The sequence below is a fragment of the Danio rerio genome, chromosome 20 (assembly GCF_052040795.2).
Source record: "Danio rerio strain M-AB ecotype USA chromosome 20, GRCz13ab, whole genome shotgun sequence".
In the NCBI taxonomy this organism is placed as follows: Eukaryota; Metazoa; Chordata; class Actinopteri; order Cypriniformes; family Danionidae; genus Danio; species Danio rerio.
The window spans coordinates 51,775,798-51,800,000 of NC_141040.1; the positions used below are offsets into that span (position 1 = coordinate 51,775,798).

Below are 24,203 nucleotides of genomic sequence, written 5' to 3' on the forward strand. Positions count from 1 at the left end.
AGAGAAGAGACGAGGGAAGGAGAGAAGAGGGGGATCAGGGGAGAGGAGAGAGGAGAGGAAGGCTTCATGTAAAAGAGGGAGACTGAAGATCCCTGGAGACTCTCTCCATTAATTGTGAAGTGAAGGTGCCCTCAGGCCAACACAGGGGAACACACACACACACACACACACACACACACACACACACACACACACACACACACACACACTTGCAACCCCCTACACACACAGACCGACATACAAACACACACAGATACACACACACTGACACATACAACAACCATTCACAGACATACAAACACACATACACACAGACATACAAAACACAAAGACTGATAAACACACACACGCACTGACACACACTCACACACGCATGCAATGATAAACACACACAAATACACAATGATAAACACACACACACACACACACACACACACACACACACACACACAAAATGATAAACAACACACACAAGCACACACATACATACTGATGAACCCATACACACACACACACACACACACACACACACACACACACACACACACACCATAAACTCTGAAAAACACACATACACTCACACATACACACTCACTGATAAACACACACAAACACTGATAAACACACACAAACACTAATAAACACACAAGCATTTATAAACACACACATACACACACACGCACGGATACACACCCACACATGCACTGATAAACATACACAAACACACAATGATAAACAACACACACAGACACAAACACATACTGATAAACCCATACACGCACTGATAAACACACACACACACACACACACACACACACACACACACACAAAAACACTAATAAACACAAACTTATAAAAACACACGCACTGATACACACCCACACACACACACTGATAAATACACAGTAACACACAATGATAAACAACACACACAGACACAAACTGATAAACACATGCACGTATGTCCGTACACACACACACACACACACATTCTGATAAACCCATTGTACACACGCTGAAATACACACACACACACACTCACTCTCTCTCACACACACACACACACACACACACACACACACACACACACACACACACACATGAGCATATATAATACATTCAATTTAAAATGACTCTTTTACATTGAAAATGACATTATTTTTCAGTGTGTGGTGTGGACACATCATTTTTTCCCTGTAAAGTTTGGAAATAAACTAAACTCAGCTAACATGTGCAGATAACATCAATATAACTCATGAAAAAGTCAATAACCCACATTCTATTCAGCAATAAAACAATCCTAAAAGCATTTGAGAACTACTGTCAGTGTAAACAGATTCATATTTAAAAAAAATAATACACAACACTCAAAATATATTGAAAAGACCACATTTTAAGACGTTTACATATCTAAATGAACTTGAACTGAAATGAGAGTCACTGAGACTGTTGACCGAGCTGTAAAACAATCAGTCCACTAGAGGGAGCAGTGGGAATACTCTATGACTAACCCTCCCTCCCTCTCTCTCTCTCTCTCTCTCTCTCACTCAGACACGCACTCATACTATATCGTCACCTTGGAATTATAAAGTTTTTGCACCCCATAGCAAACAGTATGTGTGTAAGATTTGCTTTTTTAAATAAAAAGTCTTAAAATGTAAATAACTTATAAAAAACATCCCATAATGTAAATAAGTTGTCATTAGAAAAGAATATGTCTATAACTTAATTTTGATAAAAAAATGTTGGATAGAACTTTATAATTCTAGGGTGACGATATGTGGTTTAACAGGACTCTCGGTGGACTCATATATATATTTCATCCTGTAACCTTAAACATTACCCTCAGCAGAACATCAGACACCTTTTCAATTTTAAACACCCCTGTTTATTAAGCCGTTTAGTTTATGCTGTAATACCCCTGCCTTTATACACTTTTGAGTCCTTATAAACCATGCATTCAAAGACACACACACACACACACACACACACTCACGCACGCACGCATTGACAAACACACACTTACACACACACAAACAGACATACAAACACACATTTACAGACATCCAAACTCACACACACACACACACACACACACACAAACACTTCTGCAAACACACCCTCATACATACACAGACACAGTCAGTGACACAAAAACACACGCATACAAACACACACACACACGCACGCACGCACGCACTCACACACGCATTGACAAACACACACACACACAGACAGACAGACATACAAACACACATTTACAGACATACTGTACAAACACACACACACACACACACACACACACACACACAAACACTTCTGCAAACACACCCTCATTCACAGTCAGCGACACAAAAACATAGACATACAAACACACACACACGCACGCACGCAAGCGACAAACACACACTTACAAACACACACACAGACAGACATACAAACACACATTTAGACATACAAACTCACACACACACACACACACACACACACACACACACACTTCTGCAAACACACCCTCATACATACACAGACACAGTCAGTGACACAAAAACACACGCATACAAACACACACACACACGCACGCACGCACGCACGCACGCACGCACGCACTCACACACGCATTGACAAACACACACACACACAGACAGACAGACATACAAACACACATTTACAGACATACTGTACAAACACACACACACACACACACACACACACACACACACACACACACACACACACAAACACTTCTGCAAACACACCCTCATTCACAGTCAGCGACACAAAAACATAGACATACAAACACACACACACACACACACACACACACACACACACACACACACACACACACAAATAAACAAAACACACACCACACACTAATAAACACAGAGACGTACAAACAGGTGTGGGTTTCCTCCAGGTGCTCCGGTTTCCCCCACAGTCCAAACACATGCGCTATAGGTGAACTGGACAAACTAAATTGGCTGTCGTGTATGAGTGTGTGTGTGTGTGTGTGTGTGTGTGTGTGTGAATGAATGTGGATGGGTGTTTCCCAGCACTGGGTTGCAGCTGGAAGGGCATCTGCTGTGTAAAACATAAGCTGAAATAGTAGGCAGCTCGTTAAGCTGTGGTGACCTCTGAAATAGAGACTAAGCCGAAGGAAAATAAAGGAAAGACGTGTGATTTGTAGACTCGCTGCTCAGTTTAACCATAGCAGACGGAAGGTTTATAATCTGCGTGTGTTTTTCAGGCCTGTGACTGAGCATTTCAAGAGAGCTGCGAACATTCGGACACAACAAATGATGATGTTTTGAGGTGTAACACAGATTATTTGCATTTAATTATTCATACAGAGTTTGATTTATGCAAAAAAAAACTTTTATTTTGGTCTTGTTTCTGCACTAAAAACTTGTTTGTTGCATGTTCAAATGACTTATTTAAAATAAGCTGAATAAACACTATTCCTGAGGGCTTTTTGGCACAACTTAATTGTTTTATGTTCAATCAACTTAAATTTGTACAAACTAATAATTTATGTTAATTCCTTCCTGTCGTCCCAACACAAATCGCCTGTGTGGAACTGAGCATTTCTTACAGTGTGATAAAAGCTTCACGATTAGTCATAACAACAAAACCTGATACTATCATAACCCTAACACACATCATAACTCTTGTAAATTGCTAGTAAAGCTACAGAGACCCAGACGGGACGTGATGGTGGGGAAAAAAATGAGTGAAAGAAAAATAAAACTGAGTGAGAGGGAAACAAATGAGTGATAGGAAAATGTTTATTTATTTTTTAGTTTTTGCGTTCCCTCGCAGAACTGTTTTTCTACAAACACTTCCTGTTCACTTCATAAATATCAACCCTCCTATTTTTGCAGGGACTCTCCTGTATTTTACCATTCTAGCCATCTATCACCCTATCATTGTGTGTTAGGTTAGGTTTGACTTTATTAATCCCCAAAGGGAAATTCACATGTCACAGCACAGCTCTCCATACTAAAAATAGACAAATAAGTTACATATACATATAAAAACACTAATAAAAATTACATTTCATACTGCACACCTTAGTTCCAAAAAACAACGGGTAAACACTTGTCCATATCTAATATCCAATTCAGTTCAGCACAATTCATCTGGTATGAGTTTGGTTATACAATCTGATCCCTGTTGGTAAAAAAAGACTTCCTGTATCTTTCTATGTAACACCGGGGTTGGATTAATCTTGTACTAAAAGAGCTTGCACATGCTTGGACTGTATCAAAAAGGGGATGACTATTGTGGTTTAATATATTGACAAATTTGGGTCCCACTTTATAGTAAGTGTCCTTAGCTACTATGTACTTGCATCAAAAAAATAAATACAATGTACTTACTGTGTTTATGATGTATTTGAGAACACTTGTGGTGCTTTTGAGTTGGGATAGATGTTGGGTTATGAACAGGTTTGGTGGTATGGGTTGGTTTAAGGGTGGGTTAAGGTGTAAGCCATGGTCAACAGTGTATTTACAAATGTAATTACAAAAGTTAGTTACAGATGTAATTACATACTTGTATTTAATCAAGCTTAAGTACACAGGAAAAACATGTATTTACACAATAAGTACATTGTAACAAACTATTAATTTCTGTGTAAATACATATTAGTTAAGGACACTTAATATAAAGTGGAACCCAAATTTGTCCAGCGTTCGATCGTGTGCAATCTCTTCTATGGTAGGTATTGCACACCCCACAACAGAACCTGCCCTTTTTATAAGCTTATTTAATTTGTTTTTCTCCTTCTCCAACAGTCCCCCTCCCTAGCAGGTAACAGCATACAGAATCACAGAAGACACCAGATATCATAAAAAGTTTTTAACAGGGTCTGACACACACCAAAAGACCTCAGTCGTCTTAATGAATGAATGCGGCTCGCGGTGTTGCTGTGTGTCGATCATCATCCTTCATATACAACATCTGAATCAGCGAATGCATGTACACGGACCCGCTCCGTATGATAAACTTATCCCAGATCAGCTTCTGTACACGCCGTTTAAAGAGGAGCAAAAGTGCAGGACACTTTGGGATTCGGGTTCCTGTTTAAACAGACAAATACACCTAATAATATGAAGACATGTCTGTCCTGCGTGTTTTATTTTAAATACAACTACATTTCTCTTAAATGAGCACAAACAGTTACTGAAGTAATGGAGTGCATTCATTATAGATTTGTGCAGTCTTACAGTGACACCTCTGTTATCAAACGCAACAAAACGAGAAAGTCATGTGCTGCTCTTCACTTTGATAACAGGTGTCACTTTAAATGGTGTGTACAGAAGCTGATCTGGGATCAGTTTATCATACGGAGCGGGTCCGTATACTTGCATTCCCTAATTCATAGGTTGAAGGGCGGTGATCGAGGCACAACTTTAATGGAAAGAAAGTGAATGCAGACATTATTTATATTCATTTCAACATGTTTTTAAAATTAAAAATACATGAGAAATAGGGGGAATACTTAATGACAGAGGGATAGAATGGTAAAATACGGGAGAATCCAGGCAAAAACGGGAAGGTTGACATGTACGAAGTGAACAGGAAGGGAACGCAAAAACGTAAAAAATAGGGGTGTCAAAATTAATTGTTTTTTCGGTGCACCGCAATGCAGACGCGGACAATTCAGTATCGGTTCAGTAATAATCATAACCGGTTATTATGTACTGACGTCATTTATCTCCTATGCGCTCTGTCGCGAGGGAGGCGAGCACGGGTATTTACAACTCAGCCAACTCAGGGTCGGCCCTTGGCCTAGGCACCATAGGCAAATGTTAGGGCGCTGTACATCCAGGGGGGCACCAGAAATGAGCGTGGTTAAGTTGGTTTTGTTTCAATATTCCTAAAATATAACACTGTATATGGAAAGCATCGTCAATGCACCGTGATGCACCGATATGTCGAATTGAACCGAATCGATGTCATGATAATCGTAACCGAACCAAACCGTGAGACCAGTATAGGTTCACACCTCTAATAAAAAATATATATTTTCCTATCACTCTTTTTTTTACTCCAACTCAGTTTTTTTTTCTTCCACCTATTTTTTTCCCAACCATCACGTCTCTTCCTGGTCTCTGTATAAAGCTGTTAAATATGGCAGTTTCCTCAAAGTAACTCCAAACCTCTTCTCAGAAGGTGTTCATTAACCCACGGGACGATTATGAATTACTTTTGAGATAAAAAGATGTCCTTTGTGAAGCTTCAAAAACTCGGGCACCATTCACTTTCATTATTAAGCTGTTAAAAGGATGTTATTAATTTAATATAACCCAGATTGTGTTTGTCTATAAGAAAAAAGAAATAAACACTTAAAATGGCTTGAGGGTGAGTAAATCATAGGATCATTTACAATTTTTTAGGTGAACTATTACTTTACGAAGAGAGAAGAAATATGATTAACGTCCGTGTACTTCCGTACAATTTATTTTCTCGTTTATGCCAACTTTAAATCTTCAAACAAACATAAAAAATTTTATTTGATCAAATATTTATTTTAGTTTTCTTCACATTTTGTTCCTACAAACAAAACTAAAAATATAATAAAACCAAAATGAATTTTGCCTTAATTTTCTGAATGTAAAAAACAAAACAATATTTTTATTTTATCTAATCATTTTTAGATATTTAGACTAGAAATAAGACAAAGCAAAATAGAGTTGTCACAATACCGAAATTTGATACCAATCGATACTGAAATTTTAAAATCGTCCATTTCCCGCTTACTTTTGAGCACTGTTGACCGTGTTCTTAAACAGCGCTGATTTGCTTTTGTGCTCACGTTCAACAGAAATGACTGTGAATGGCCGTGAAGGTCATCAGTTTATTGAACTCACCACTGTTTACTGAGTGTAAACACAAGGGCTGCGTCCGAAACCGCATACTTCGATACTATATATTACGCTAAAATCAGTATGCAAGCCGAGTAGTATGTCCGAATTCATAGAATTCGAAGATCAGTATGCAAGAAGTACCCGGATGACCCGGAGTGCGCATCCCATGCACGCTGCGCTATCCCATGATGCCCTGTGAGAGAATTCATGAATGGAAGTGAAGCGACGCAACTGACGCAGGTAGGTCACTTGACCATGACAAAATGGCAGATATAGTAAGTCCGAATTCCATTCATACTTTTCACATTCATACTGTATAGAACGTACTTTTTTAACGGCCGAGCAATACGTTTAAATTCAAATGCAGTACCTACTGAGTAGTAGGCGGTTTCGGACGCAGCCAAGGTGTGTCCCAAATTGCATACTTATGCACTATTCTACGCCATTTTGTAGTATAAATAGTGTAAGTAGTGCGTTCACACTGAAAACTCTAAAAATAATTAGTGCACTTTAATTACCTCTCATTCGACCGGTAAAATGTGTGGAATGATGGACACTTCACGCACTCAACGACCGCTGCTTTGCACACGTAGCGGAAGAGGTGGAGCTTTCGAGCGCTCATGTTGGATAACTTTATTTATTTTGGATCCCGAAACCAAAAATCTCCTACAAGAATAATTATAGCGCCTCCCGATGGTGAATACAGTTATACTTATCGCAGGGATTTCGTTCTTTGGTCATTAATTTTGCTGATTTGGCAAATGTCAAACGTTGATGGTTTAAATTTCTGCTAGGTTAAAAAAAAACAGAGTTCCTTTTGGGACAACACTACATACATACACTATTAGTGCTTAATTTGTGAGGTCCCAGAACAGACCGTGTAATGGATCCGGCATTTTACCCGAGGACGTAGAGGTGTCGTGCACAGAAGTGGCGAGAAGGTGGGCGGGGGGTTGGGGTGGTGATGCTAGCAGGGCGTTGGATGGCAGCAGGATGTCGCGGACGTAATTGAAGAGGGTTGAGGAGTCGTGGAAGAAAGTGAAAGTGAACAGTGGACAGGGGAGGAGGGCGGTTGAGGAGGGGGAATGGTAAAGTGAGGTGCCAGATCAGATTTCAGAGGTGCTGGATCCGGCGTGTTCCAGCACAAATTAAGTCCGTTAGTGCATAAGTGTATAGTGTGCCATTTGGGACGCAGCTAAAGATCCAGGGACAATAGCGTTTTAAAGCAGTGAAGATCAGTCGATTCATCAGCAGATTGCTCATATATCAAACAGATTTTTGCAGCTTTAAAACGCTTTAGTGTCCCTGCATCTGTGGTTACACTCAGTAAACAGTGATAAGTCAGATGATCTGTTGACCCTCACGGCCAATCACAGTCATTTCTGTTGAGCATTTGAACACAATTGCAAATCAGCTCTGTTTAAGAACACACTCAACAGCGCTGAAATGTTAGCGGGAAATGTATGTTTGTAAAATTTCATTATTGATTGGTACTGAATTTCAGTATCATGACAACAAGGAAGAAATAAAAGCATTTATTGCATTGTGATTATTTAAGTTCTGTATCTGAATACTGTTAGACTCCCCAGCAAACCATCTTGCTAAACTGTATTCATATCGCAATATTTAATTCATTCACTTTCTTTTCAGCTTAGTCCCTTTATTAATCTGGGGTAGCCACAGTGGAATGAACCGCCAACTTATCCACTATATGTTTCCAGCTGCAACCCAACACTGGAAAACACCCATACACACTCATTCACACACATAAACTACAGCCAATTTAGCTTATTCAATCCACCTAAAGCGCATGTGTTTGGACTGAGGAGGAACCTGGAGGAAACCCACGGCAACACAGTGAGAACATGCAAACTCCACACAGAAATGCCTACTGGTCCATCCGGGGCTCAAACCAGCGACCTTTTTGCTGTAAGGCATACACTGTATGTGCTAACCACTGAGCCACAGTGCAAAAATATTGCAAAGAAATAAAATATTTCAAGATCCGAATTTTCTAACATCCTGCAGTCCTTTACTATAGCATTTTGTCACACATCATTGAAATCACCGACTTCCTTTTTACACACAACAGTATATGCACGACACAACTCAGTAAACCAAGCACCATGGCATCACTGCGGTCTGTATATAGTACATCTCGCTAGGCTAGTTTTTGGCTAGCGCTACACTAAGTACTTGCTGCTTTCCCAGATTTGAGTCCCGAGGAAAGAGAGTGTGTTTGACTCAAGGTTTCAGCATGACAGACGGAGGAAGAGGAGGACATTGAGAGGAAGATAACAGGAAACACACACACACAGACAGCCGTACCCCGATGGAGCTGCTCTCTCCTGTTTCCCTCTCCGTCCGATCTCTCCATCCTGACAGGAGAGGCTTCAGGCATCTGCTGAGCTTCAGGCCACACACACACACACACACACACAAACACATACACGGTGATGTCTAACCACATTACACACTCATAACAACAAATTCACGCTGTACTCTGCTGTCAAGAGCGTGCATGATGAATTCAGCGCTGCGATTGTGTGACTGTGAGCGTTTCTGCAAACCACAAAATCCACTGATGACAGTGTGTGTGTGTGTGTGTGTGTGTGTGTGTGGCCTGTCGGCGGTCTGAAGTTTTGCCGCGCTCCCAGGGATGGCGAGTGTAAAGTGGGTTGCCGGGGGCGACTGCGATATGAAAGGTGGCTAATGAAGCACTTAGCATTTGAAGGCTAGCAGCGGACCGCGCCCGGGCTCCGTCAGTCCTGATTGGCCGACGGGAGGGCTAACGCGAGCTGAGTGGTCTTTTGTTGCTCGGCGACGAGCCCTGAGGCGACGCCCCAACCCTGACCCCTCCCCCCCCATCAGTGCGGATGCGATGTGACAAGTTGGGAAGAAAAGAGAGCGGCTCTTTTCTTTCTCTCTGTGCAGCCGGAGAGGTCGCAGTGTGTGTGTGTGCGTGTGTTTATCAGAATAAATGGAGAGCATTTCTATCTGTCTTCCTGCTCAGCCTGTCTGTCTCACCTCATGTTTCATTGGCCTGCTCTTTAGCTTTAACACCCGTCTGCCTGCATCTTACTTCTTTCAAGTGCAATAACTGCTTTAAGACAGCTCTTCTTTCTACGTCTTTCCAGACATCCCGATCCGATGCAAACACGCTCATCCGGATAATGAGGACATACCTTACTGTAGACTTACATATGCAGGAGAAACTGCGGCGGCTTGCTTGTCATGTTTGCCAGAGCGGATATTTCTGCTGAAAGTCAGTTTCTGTGCTGATCTAATGGTCTTGACGTTAGACTGCTAATAGTAAAAGAATTATGGTGCATGAAAGATTCATGAAAACAAAAACATGACTGGAAAAACTAGAGTTAATCTTCAGAATAATGCGTTTATCATGACGTTGTGTAAACACTTTGGTCAGAGCGGTGATACAAGTGTTTACATGTCTGTTTATTATGAATAAAACTGTAAAATGGCACACAGAGTTGAAGACAAAATTATTATTTGTTCTATGAAGTTTGGATGTTTATATATATATATATATATATATATATATATATATATATATATATATATATATATATATATATATATATATATATATATATATATATATATATATTTACTAAGTGATTTTACTAAGAAAATAATTTTTCACAGTATTTCCTACATATTTTTTCTTCAAAAAAAACAAGTCTCTTTTTTAGTTTGGGTGGAAAAAAAGTTGTTTTTATTTTTATTGTTTTATTTTTTAAAACAAATTTTAAGCACAATATTATTAGCCCCCTTGAGTGTTTTAATCGATTTTCTGCAGAACAAACCACTGCTGTTCAATGACTTGCCTAATTAAACTTACTTTAACCTAATTATTGCACTTTAAGCTGGATATTACTTTCCTGAAAATATCTAGTAAAATGTTTTGTTCTGTCAACATGGCAAAGACAATAGAAATGAGTTATTAGAACTATTATGTTTAGAAATGAGTTGGAAAAAAATGACACTGAACAATGAGGACATACCTTACTGTAGACTTACATATGCAGGAGAAACTGTGGCGGCTTGCTTGTCTTGTTTGCCAGAGCGGATATTTCTGCTGAAAGTCAGTTTCTGTGCTGATCTAATGGTCTTGACGTTAGACTGCTAATAGTAAAAGAATTATGATGCATGAAAGATTCATGAAAACAAAAACATGACTGGAAAAACTAGAGTTAATCTTCAGAATAATGCATTCAAGTAGTTGTATTAGAGCAACAAAGCTGTGATATTAGTGTTTACATGCCTGTTTATTATGAATAAAACTGCAGAATGGTACATAGAGTTAATTATTAGCCCTCCTTTGAAATTTTAAAGTGATATTAAACAAAAAAGGCAATTTTCACAGTTTTTTCTTTTTAATTATTGAAGTCTGATTTCTTTTACTTTTGACTGGAATAAAAGAAGTTTTTAAAAAAGGCAAACCCCCTTTTTTTTTTAACTTAATTTACAGATTGAGGAAATTTTCACAGTATGTCTGATAATATTTTTTCTTCTGGAGAAAGTCTCATTTGTTTTATTTAGGCGAGAAAAAAAGCAGTTTTAAATTTTTTAAAAAACCTTTTTGGGACAAAATTATTAGCCCTTTTAAACATTTTTTTTCGATAGTCTACAGAACAAATAACCTAATAACCCTAACCTGCCTAGTTCACGTTATTAACCTAGTTAAGCCTTTAAATGTCACTTTAAGCTGTATATAAGTGTCTTGGAAAATATCAAGTAAAATATTATTTACTGTCATCATGACAAAGATAAAATATATCAGTTATTAGAGATGAGTTTTTAAAACTATTATGCATAGAAATTAAACAATCTTCCCTCCATTAAACAGAAATTGGGGAAAAAATAAACAGGGGCGCTAATAATTCAGGGGGGCTAATAATTCTAACTTTAACTGTAAATATATATGTATATATATATATATATATATATATATATATATATATATATATATATATATATATATACACACACACACACATACACACACACACATATATATATACATATATATATATATTTTTTTTTTTCTCATTTATTTATAGAACAAACCACTGTTACCCAATGAGTTGCCTAATTATCCTGACTTGCTTAAGCCTTCAAATGTCACTTGCAAAATATGTAGTAAAAAATATTATGTACTGTCATCATGGCAATGACCAAAGAAATTAGTTATTAAAATTATTGTTTAAAAACGTAAAAAAACATCTCTCAAATTACACAGGAGGGCTAATCATTTTGTCTTCAACTGTATATAAAATTGCAGAAAAAACAAGGAAAACACAAGTATTGGATTGGGACTCGAAATTAGCAGGTAGATGACTCGGACTGAAAAACTTACAAAACAATATTAAAATATTTGTCCAACGAAACATATTTAGAACTAAATTACAAACACAAATGATTTAAAAGACCTGGAAATACGCTAATAAAATCTGTGCAGTTGAAGTTAAAATTATTAGCCCCCCTGTATATTTCACCCCCAACTTTTGTTTAACTCAGAGAAGATGTTTTCAACACATTTCTGAACATAATATTTTATAACTCATTTCTAATAACTGATTTATTTTATCTTCGTGCAGGATGACAGTGAATAATACTTAACTAGATATATTTCAAGATACTAGTATTCAGCTTAAAGTGACATTTAAAGGCTTAATTAGGTTAATTAGGTAAGTTAGGGTAATTAGGCAAGTCATTTTTTAAAGATGGTTTGTTTAGTAGACAATCAAAAAACATATACTGCTTAAGGGGGCTAATAATTTTGACCTTAAAATTTTTATTTAAAAAAAAACAGCTTTTATTCTAGACGAAATTTTTTAAAAAATTATTTAGAGTAACCAAAAAGAACAAAAACTTATTTGGCAAATATTTGAAAAAGAAAACTCACAGGAGGCTGAATAACTTTAACTTTAACTGGATATGTAGCTATTATTAATCAAGAATGCATTAAATTGATCAGAAGTGAGAGTAAAGGGATTCATAATGCTACAAAACAATCTATTATCTTTTGAACTTCCTGTTCATTCAAAAATCAAAGTAAAATGCAGCCCCTCTATTTTGATAATAAGTCATGCTTCTCGAGCAGCAGATCAGCATATTAGAATGAATCCAGAGGGATCGTGTGCATTGAGTTCACGAAACATATTTCTAACTCAAGCTTTTAACTAAATGCTAGAAAATGGCAGAATTAAACAAGGATTTGAAGTATTGACTTTGGACTTAAAACAGCCCCATGTGGCAGCTTTCTTGCATGACAACAAACCCCAGACTCTCTCAGAGCCAATTATAATGACAACTGAGTGACCCTAAGCAAACCCTAAATAACCCTACAAACGGCGGCACGGTGGCTCAGTGGTTATCACTGTCGCCTCACAGCAAGAAGGTCACTGGATGGATTCCTGGCTGGGTCAGTTGGCATTTCTGTGTTTGCATGTTCTCCCCATGTTGGTGTGTGTTTCCTCCGGGTGCTCCGGTTTCCCCCACAGTCCAAAAACATGCGCTACAGTTGAACTGATTAAACCTAATTGGCCGTAGTGTATAAGTGTGTGTGTGAGAGGGTATGAATGTTTTCCAGCAATGGGTTGCAGCTGGAAGGGCATCCGCTGTGTAAAACATATGCTGGATAAGTTGGCGGTTCATTCCACTGTAGCGACCCCGGATGAATAAAGGGACTAAGCCAAAAGAAAATGAAGGAATGAAGTACTCATGACATGTACTGCAAATTTAAAACAAAAGTTGGTGTAATTCATAGCATTTTATATGAATTATTACATAAAATAACATGCTTTTAGCCATTTTTAGGCAACACAATACCAATGATTTATCTTCAGAAGAGTTAATAATAGAATATTTGGTGGAATAACCAATAGAGTCTGGCTGCAGATTTGCACTTGCACCTCCAGGCTTGCACGCTCGGACTTGCACGCTCAGGCGTCCGCACTTCCACTGCAAGTGACGTCATTTACAATCGCCACCTGTGTCCGCTTGCATGAATGTCCTTCGGTAATTTAACTTAAGGGTGTCAATGAGGCTGAAAAATCTCTGAGGTAAAGGATTTCATTAATATCATTGCAACAAACTTCTCATCTGTCACCCTTACTCAAGTGCCCTTTTTGTCAAAGCGTTTCACTGTAGTTTCTGGCAACATACGGCGACGGGTGCCACAGTTGCTATAGTTACGTAAACAGATCATAACGAACCAAGAATGCATTCATCACAACAGCTCTGTCTGCAGCAATGTTATACATCATCTATGCCGCTTTCTTTTTGTTAAGCGAGTCAAGACGTTCCCTTATCTAGTCGATCTCGACATTATGTTTGGAGGATCTATAACGCTGGGCTGGGATCATGTAGAGACTGTTAAAGCTAGCATTTTAAAATACCGGTCCTAGTTAATATTAGTTTATGCATTTACTAACATGAACTAAACATGAACAATCTTGTGCAATAGTATTAATACAATAGGAATATTAGAGTACAATAAGAATAATAATCACAGTTCAACATTTACTAATGCATTATTAAAATCTAATGGGTGGCACGGTGGCTCAGTGGTTACTACTGTCGCCTCACAGCAAAAAGGTCACCGGTTCCAGTGCCGGCTGGGTCAGTTGGCATTTCTGTGTGGAGTTTGCATGTTCTCCCAGTGATGGTGTGGGCTTCCTTCGGGTGCTCCGGTTTCCCCCACAGTGCAAAGACATGGAAAATTCATGGTGAATTGAATAAACTAAATTGGCCGTAGTGTATGTGTGTGAATAAGAGTGTATGGATGTTTCCCAGTACTGGTGAAAGCGCTGGAAGGGCATCCGCTGCGTAAAACATATGCTGGAATAGTTGGTGGTTCATTCCGCTGTAGCAAACCTTGTTACATAAGGGACTAAGCTGGAGGAAAATGAATGAATAAATACTAAAATCTAAAGTTGCGCTTGTAAACATTAGTTAATTCATGTTAGTAAATACTAATAATCCATAATTTACAGTATTTCTATTAGAATTGTGAAAGAAATGTTGTCAGACTTTAATACAATAACAAAAATAACCACATTATACTAAAAAAATAAATAAAATAAATGCTGTAAATCTAGAGAAACTATTCAATTTCAATTGGTCTTTTAATGCTTTTGCCCCACAGTTTTTTTAGACACATTTTTGTATCTCCAAATAACCCCAAACTCACATTTTATGTCCAGTCGCATGTTTGTATTTCCAGACAGACAGTGACAGCAAAGCCCAGCGCGGGTCCTCCACTGTGTGTTAAGGCAGAGAAGTGGAAAATTAAAGCCATTGACAGAAAAAGCAATGAAGTAGGAATGGACAAACGACAGTAAAAATAAAGAGAATAGCCTGTTCCTCCTGCACACGCCGCTTACTTATTTATCTGAACACTTTTATCTGTGTTTTATTGTTATTGAGCGGAAAATCTGGGAAGTCACAATGTCCTGGCACTAGAAGAGAGCCATTTCTGTAAACACAAACATGCTGGTTTTGGTGGTATATGAGGACTCAATATAGGCGTAATGTACTTTATACTTGAAAAATGCTTATTTAATGGCCTTACACTAAGTCTACCTCTAAATCCAACCCTCTTTGGAAACATGAAGCAAACTTTAAACGTGAAAAGACTTCTTTAAGTATTATTTTTAAGCATTTTGAATAACAAGGACACATGGAATGTCCTTAAAACCCACATTTAAAAAATGACTTCTGCTGTTTGCTAAAACTACTTATTAAAAATTAAATAACTGAAATAGTTGAAACATTGCAAGTCTTATTTACTTATTTTTTTGGACAACTTATTTTTTTATGTTCAATCCACTTAAAATTGTAAAACTAAAATAAAGATGAAAAATTTCTATATTGTATTGCATATTAATGCAATAAAAAATAATTTACTGAAATAATGTTCTTAAAATATATTTTTAAAAACATCTAAATCTGAATATGTAAACAAGAACCTTATCACAATTTATAAGTATACATTTAATTATACACACAATTACAAGTTTTTTTATTGGATGTAGTATATCTGCGATTATTGATGTGATACAATAGTTAAAATAATGTTAATTACATCTAAATATTTATATAAACAGGAAATAAAACAAGCTTATCACATATTATTCGTTCATGTATTTTCTTTTCGGCTTATTCCCTTTATTTATCTGGGGTCGCCGCAGCGGAATTAACCGCCAACTTATCCAGCTTATGTGTTACGCAGCACATGCCCTTCCAGCAGCAACCCATCACTGGAAAACACCCATACACCTTCATTCATACTCATATACTATGAACAAATTTAGCCTAAAGAAACCCATGCCAACGCGGGGTGAACATGCAAACTCCACATAGAAATGCCAACTGACCCAGCCAAGGCTCGAACCAGCGACCTTCTTGCTGTGAGGCGACAGCACTACCTACTGCGCCACCGCATCGCCCCACATTTTATAAGTATAAATTTAATTATATACATATATGGTTAATGTATTTGTATTTTATACAATAAAAAAACACTTATTATTTGGCCTTACACTAACTCTACCTCAAAATCCAACCCTCGTTGAAACATGTAGCAAATTTTAAAGGTGAAAAAACTTCAATAAGTATGATTATTAAGCATTTTGAATTATGAGGACACAGCGAATGTCCTTATTAACCACACTCAAAAAAAAAACTTCCTCTGCTTGATTAAAGCATTTATTTTAAAATGAGTTGAAACAACAAAATCCTTAAGTGGCTTTATTTGGAACAACTTAATTGTTTTGTGTTCAATCCACTTAAATGTGTAAAACAACAACAACACAGGTGGATACAACCCCTGTCAACATTTCTGGAGAGCACAAATTCTGTAGCCAATATGTAGACGTAGAGGTATGTCTGGCTGCATTTCATCTTTAAAGTTAACTCTACAGGGCGGTTAACTCTACAGGACGACGGCTTCTGTTCCTTTTCACGCAATCAGCTGACCACTTAATGTTACTTCCACACGAATGGCTTTTCAGGTTTTACCAGTTTGCCCTGTGGCTCATCATGCACGTCGGCAAACTTGGGACGTGGAAGGGAGTTGACCGCGACACGAGGGTTTGCATACGCCCAAGTACGGTTCCAGAAACCAAATAAACACAAAGCAAAAAATTAAAAAATAAACAACAGGCTGAAAAGGACGTGGTAAAATCACACAGATTCTATATTGCTTTTGTCAACACTATTGGTTGGGTTTAGGGCAGGTGGCAGATGGGTCAGTCAGTCAATCGACCAACATAAGCTCATTCTGAAAACGTAGCCCTATATAATCATTTCTGGAGATTGCGAATTACGTAGCCAGAGCTACATTTTGTCTTCAAAACGAATGCTACGGGGCGATATGATGCCGTTCCTTTTCACGCTTACCAGCCGACTGCGTACCTTCATATTGACGGCTTTCCGCTGTTACTAGTTTGTCCATGTACGCCGGGGGACTTTAGACGCAGGGAGTAGTTGACCACAACGACAGGGTTTTGAGTCTGGCGAAGAACAGTTCCAGAAAGCAGGTAAAACAAAAACAAAGTAGCACAGTATGTAGTGATGTCGCCTCAATGCAAGAAGGTCGCTGGTTCGAGCCTCGGCTGGGTCAGTTGGCGTTTCTGTGTGGAGTTTGCATGTTCTCCCTGCGTTCGTGTGGGTTGCGGTTAAAGTTGGCGATTAATTTCGCTGTGGCGACCCCGGATTATTATAGGTACTAAGCCGAAAAGAAAATGAATGAATAACAGGGTGAAAATGTGGTAAAATCTGAAAATGTGCTTAAAAAAATAAAATCAGGCGAGGGCTTTTCTGCATTGCTTTTTAAAACTGTTTGTTGGGTTTAGTGAAGTGGTAGGCCGGGTAAATAGGTGCATTTGAAAACACTATTGGTTGGGTTTAGGGAAGGAAGAGGGTGAGTCAGTCCATCGGTCATTCAGTCAGAAAGTCAGTCAACAGCGGCCTCTGAACGATTTACGCAAGAACAGAAGGCGAAAATGGCACTTGTGAGACAAATTTGAGATCCCAAAAATTGTTCACGGAAACCTCTGGTGGATTCTCCAGAAACGTATATAGCGGTAGGTTTTGAGAATGAGCCTGGTTTGCAATCGACAGCTAGCTGGTCTGCTGAAGTGTATATTGCCCTCTGGTGGATTTACACGAGAAGAGGACACGCGAGAGAAATTTAAGATCATCAAAAAGTGTACACAGCGACCTCTGGTGGATTTACAAATACAAAAAACTGTGAGCAGCCGTACCTCTGCTTACGTATTTCGATGTCCCCAGAAATGTAGACCTGGGTACATATTCATATAATGAAAAAGTGTTAATTTCATTGATTTCTGTTGTGACAACATGAAGGCATTGTGCATTTTTTATAGTGCACCTCAACATTGTAATATCAAGGTCATTATACAAATGTGTGTCCTCAAAAACCACCAAAACCAGTACACACACACACACAGAAAGAGTTGTGTTGTTTTTAGCTTGTGTCCCTCACCCTAAAACACTTTCTCTGTCTTTCATGTTTATCTGTTTCTCTTGTACTCGTGTTTTATTGAGTTTGTTATTGTCGTGTGTGTTTATTTCCACGACGAGGCGTCCCAGCAGAGCCCATTTCATCCGAACGTCATGATGAATTTGTGCGTGTGTGAGTCTGAAACACTCGGATGTTTGTTTCACTCTCAAATCAGCTCCGATTCATGTCTAGATTTTTGAACGTCTCTGGGTTAAAAAAAAAATGCCATTGATCACGATACAAGCCTCTTTACCTTTATTTTGGTCTAATTTGCAGTCTAATTGGTCAGTTTTACACACACACACACACACACATGCTGAAGAGGCACTTTTGTGAAGTTTGCTGCTCCTCCTGTTTGTTCAGATTTGTGGATATTGATGTCGTCAGCCAGTTCTGTTTATACTTAAGGGCAAAAATCATCAGCGCTTTCATCTTTATGATTACAAGAAATAGACATTGAGAGCAAGGGAAAAAGGAGGAAGAGAGGAGCAATAAATTAAACATAAAGATCTCTCCTCATCTATAAATCTATACGTCCGCATTAGAATAGACAATGACAGCGTTCGGCACAAGTCCAGTCGATATGTTAGCAAAACAAGCATGTATATTGACTTAAACGACCTTCAAACTCTAGTCATCATATGCACAAATATTAAATATGATAATGTAATATTCTTCAGGAGGCTGTGAAAAGCATACCTGTCAACCCTCCCGTTTTTCCCGGGATTCTCCCGTATTTTACAGTTCTACACGCCATCATCCCGTTAAGGTATTTTCCCGTATTTCTCCCGTATTTCAGTGTTTCTCTGAAGATCCCTTATTATGGTGGGAATATCCCTTATTTTCACATCCGAATGTTGACAGGTATAGTGAAAAGTAAACAGAAAGCTTAGTGTTAATATATACAGCTGAAGTCAGAATTATTATTATTTTTTTTAATTACACATTACAATTTTGACTATTTATAAACCACTAACTATGATTTCGAACTATGATATATATAATAAGTACAAATACACAACCAATATCTTAATAATAATGAGACAATATGTCACTAGTTTACAGTGAGAATTTGTCCTCAAACTTTCTACAATATTTTTCAGTATTTTTTCAAGTACTTATTTTGCATATGCATGTGAAATGCCGTATTAATAACAATCAAAATGATTCATTCACACTACAATACTTTATGCTGTTAACAATTGTCAGGCATCGCAGAAGCATAGTGAACTACAATACAAAAATAATACAGAATATTAATAAATAACTTATATAGTGAAGTAACAAGATTACATGCTGTATTACACTGGAAAAAAGTGTGCATAATTGTAAGAATGTAACTTTCATAAAGTAATTACTCTATAATTATAATGAATACAAAGTAATGGCAAGTTTCTAGCCTTTTCTGTGTAAAAACGCTTTTCAACATGTTTTTTTGTGAGATTTTATGAATTTAGTAGATTTAAAATGCTATATTTTATTACGCAATGAAAAGCATTTACTAAAATGATGTTCTTCAAAATTGGTGTGTTTCTTAAAATATATTTTAAAAAATCCAAACTAAAATTTTAAATAAATAAAAAAATCTAAGAAGCTTATCACAATTTATAGGTATACATTTAATTATACACACAAACGTTTTGTTTTTGAATGTAGCATATATTCAAATGTTGAAGGGATACAAATGTATAAATATTGTTTTAAATATATACATTATATAAAAAAAATTATAATATACAATTTATAGCATTTACCCTACACTGTAAAAAAAAAAAAAAAGGTTGACTCAAACAATTAAGATATAAAGGTAACAAACTTTAGAAAATTTGAGTTCTCTTAAATTGAGTCAAGTGCAGTAATTGTAAAGTCAACTCAAAAAAGTCCTGAAGTTTTGTTGCCCTAAAAATATAAGTTGAGTTAACTTTTTTTACAGTGTATTGTTACATAAAAAAACAAAATAATAATAATAATAATAATATAATCAAATCAAATAATTCACCCATAATCTACTCCATGATTTTAAAAAAAGTTTCCCTCAGTAGAATGTTTTCTACGACATTTTATTTCGTCTGTGCAATTTTTATATTAATAAAATATGTGAAATATGCACTGTTAAAAATTCTGCCTAAATATTTTAGTTGAATCAAATGAGCTCTTCTAATCATCTCAAATTAAATTAGTCAAACTGACTAATTATATCATGTTAAACTTAGTATAGCGGCAATGCAGTGGCGCAGTAGAGTGCGTTTGCCTCAGCAAGAAGGTCGCTGGTTCGAACCTCGGCTCAGTTGGCGTTTCTGTGTGGAGTTTGCATGTTCTCCCTGCATTCGCGTGGTTTCCTCCGGGTGCTCCAGTTTCCCCCACAGTCCAAAGACATGCAGTGCAGGTGAATTGTCTGTTGTGCTAAATTGTCCGTTGTGTGTTTGTGTGTGTGTTTCCCAGAGATGGGTTGCGGTTGAAAGGGCAACCGCTGCATAAAAACGTGCTGGATAAGTTGGCGGTTCATTCCGCTGTGGCGACCCCAGATTAATAAAGGGACTAAGCCGACAAGAAAATGAATGAATGAACTTTGTAAAGCTAAAAAAGAAATAGTTGAAACCTGATTAACTTATTAAATTAAGCTAAACTAACAACGTATAAACATTTGTTGTAAAGACTTTTTGACTATTTTTACAGTGTAATTATTATGATTAATAAATGTATTGAATTTATTCAACTATTAATGTAGCTCACTCTTAATTCACCCCTGGTACACAAAGTGAATAAACAATAAGTTAATTTGTGCTTAAAAACATATAAATAAGTTAAAAACATCAAACACCCAAAGCCTTTTATTAACTTTGCAATTTATGAAGATTAATCATTCATCCATTTTCATTCGGCTTAGTCCCTTTATCAATCAGGGGTCACCACAACGGAATGAACCTCAATAAACTATTCAAGCATATGTTTTACCAGCAGATGCCCTTCCAGCCGAAACCCAGGACTGGGAATCACCCATACACTCTCACATTCAATCACACTCATACACTACAGCCAATTAAATTCACCTATAGCGCATGTATTTGGACTATGGGGGAACCCGGAGCACCCGGAGGAAACCCACACTACCACAGGGAGAACATGAAAACTCCACAGAGGAATGCGATCTGGCCTAGCCGGGACTCAAACCAGTGATCTTTGTGCTGTGATATGACAGTGATAACCACTTAGCCACCATGTCACCCTAAAATCAAGATTAATCAGAGTAATGATAATACAACTCTAGTAGAATATTACTTCAGTAACACTTTACACAAGAGCTTGAGGCTAAATCTTAAAGCAGAAAGCCTGAAATTGTGTTAACTTCACTCAAAAACAATGACGTTTTCTATTTGTTCAAACTGCTTATTTAAAATGAGCTGAAACAACACTTTTTTGGAGACAACTTAAATGTTTTATGTTCAATCTACTTAAATTTTTGTAAAAACTCAATTCCTTCGTGTTGTCACAAATCAATTGTGTGTTAGGCTTTTCACAATATCTATTTTTTGTGGTTCGATATATAGCAGCAAAATTTATTGCGATAAACAATATTATTGTAATTTTAACAACCATTTTAACAACAATATAAAAGCATCCTGATGCAAGCACACTCTTCTAAAGGACACGTTTTAATATTTAATACACAAATATTTCATTTAATAATACTTACTTTAATCATTTAATAATTAAGCATTAAAATATCCCAAACAAATGGATAATAATAAATGGTAAGGTAAAAAGAACTAGAAAAAGTAACAGATCTACTTTCAGTTGTCAGACAGCCCACATGACAATATACTATAGTAATTTATAGTAAATACTACAGTGTTTTTTAAATCATATTGACACTGACACCTCTAATAGAGATGGAGATGCTGCACAATCAGCTAAAGGGTTGCTAGATTTAGTTATGTATGCGCAATATACACTCACCGGCCACTTTATTAGGTACACCTGTACAACTGATTGTTAATGCAAATTTTGAAGAAAGGTGATTTAAGTGACTTTGAACGTGGCATGGTTGTTGATGACAGACTGGCAGGTCTGAGCATTTCAGAAACTGCTGATCTACTGGGATTTTCACGCACAACCATTTCTAGGCTTTGCAGAGAATGGTCCGAAAAAGAGAAAATATCCAGTGAGTGGCAGTTCTGTGGGTGCAAATGCCTTGTTGATGCCAGAGGTTAGAGGAGAATGGCCAGAGTGGTTCCATCTGATAGAAAGGCAACAGTAACTCAAATAAGCCCTTGTTACAACTGAGGTCTGCAAAACAAGTCCAACCTTGAGGCAGATGGGCAACAGCAGCAGAAGACCACACCGGGTACCACTCCTGTCAGCTAAGAACAGGAAACTGAGGCTACAATTCAATCAGGCTCACCAAAATTGGACAATAGAAGATTGGAAAAATGTTGCCTGGTCTGATGAGTCTCAGTTTCTGCTGCGACATTAGGATGATAGGGTCAGAATTTGGCCCATCCTGCCTTGTATCAATGGCTCAGGCTGGTGGTGGTGGTGTAATGGTGTGGGGGAGATTTTCTTGGCACGCTTTGGGCCCATTATTACCAATTGAGCAACGTGTCAACACCACAGCCTACCTGAGTATTGTTGCTGACCATGTCCATCCCTTATGGCCACAGTGTATCCATCTTCTGATGGCTACTTCCAGCAGGATAACACACCATGTCATAAAGTGTGAATCATCTCAGACTGGTTTCTTGAACAGGACAGTGAGTTCACTTAAATGGCCTCTACATGCACCAGTTCTCAATCCAATAAAGCACCTTTGGGATGTGGTGGAACGGGTGATTCAAAAGGGAGTCCAACCCGGTAGTAGTAAGTTGTACCTAATAAAGTGGCCAGTGATTGTATATTGCACACCAAAAATGATTAAGGTCATATTCATGCATGTGTTGTGCGATATGTCTATATATTGGTTATTGTGACAGGCCTAGTGTGTGGAGCATTTTTTTACAGTGTTGAAAGTCAAATCTACTCCAATATTATTTCTTTTATTTTTAAAATTAAAAACACAATAAAAAAACCTAACCAACCGCATTTACCATCTCAACTAAAGTGTTTTTGGAGCCTGCACATGTGTTGAGCAGGATGCATGTGCACAGAATAATGAAGAAGTGTGTGTTTGTGTGTGTGTTTGTGTTTACTGGGAAGCGATGGCGCAGCGATGTCTCCTCAGCAGATGAGATGGGAGATGACAGGCCAACACTGCTCTTTGTCAGAACATGAGAGGGAGAGAGTGTGTAAAATTTTAATCTGTAGTTATTTAGGGTATGGAGGCGTAGTGAGTTTGTCTCTGGGGTCACGGGGGCTTTATGGAAGAAAGTTGTTGCAGCAAACGGCACGAAAGTAAACGTCTGTGACAGCTTCCTGTAGCAAAAACCCGCTTTAAAACTCTCGCTAGCTCACTTGCTCTCGTTCGGGCCATTCTGGATTAATAGTTCCCTGGCTCATCGGTCCCATCATGCTTTGCTGCATTTCTTGCCACAGAAATGCTCGACGGCAGGTTTAATCATGTTATAATGTTAGTAATTAAAGTACAGGAGTGTACAGTGATTAAATGATTGTATTTCACAACCTTTTTTTCTTTCATGCTCATGCAACCAAGGTTATTAGAGCTTTGCATTTTTAAATTACTTTATTTTTATACTGCAGTTGAAGTCAGAAATATTTTGAATTACTGTATATTTTTGCCCCAATTTTCATTTAATGGAGAGAACACGTTTCCAAACATA

The 24,203-nt window shown here is 37.6% G+C and overlaps 1 protein-coding gene across 30 annotated transcripts in view; it reads right to left on the reverse strand.

Annotated features, from left to right (window-relative positions):
* The window catches only part of tfap2d (transcription factor AP-2 delta (activating enhancer binding protein 2 delta)), a 223,076-nt gene that overhangs the window by 57,508 nt on the left and 141,365 nt on the right, over positions 1–24,203 (reverse strand). For 18 of the 30 annotated variants that reach the window (XM_087297555.1, XM_087297578.1, XM_087297573.1 and 15 more), the window contains one exon: positions 9,204–9,284. The exons of the other annotated variants lie outside the window; for them this stretch is intronic. The gene's annotated coding sequence lies outside the window, so the exon portion shown is untranslated. The remainder of the gene's footprint in view (positions 1–9,203; positions 9,285–24,203) is intronic. 30 annotated transcript variants of the gene reach the window in all.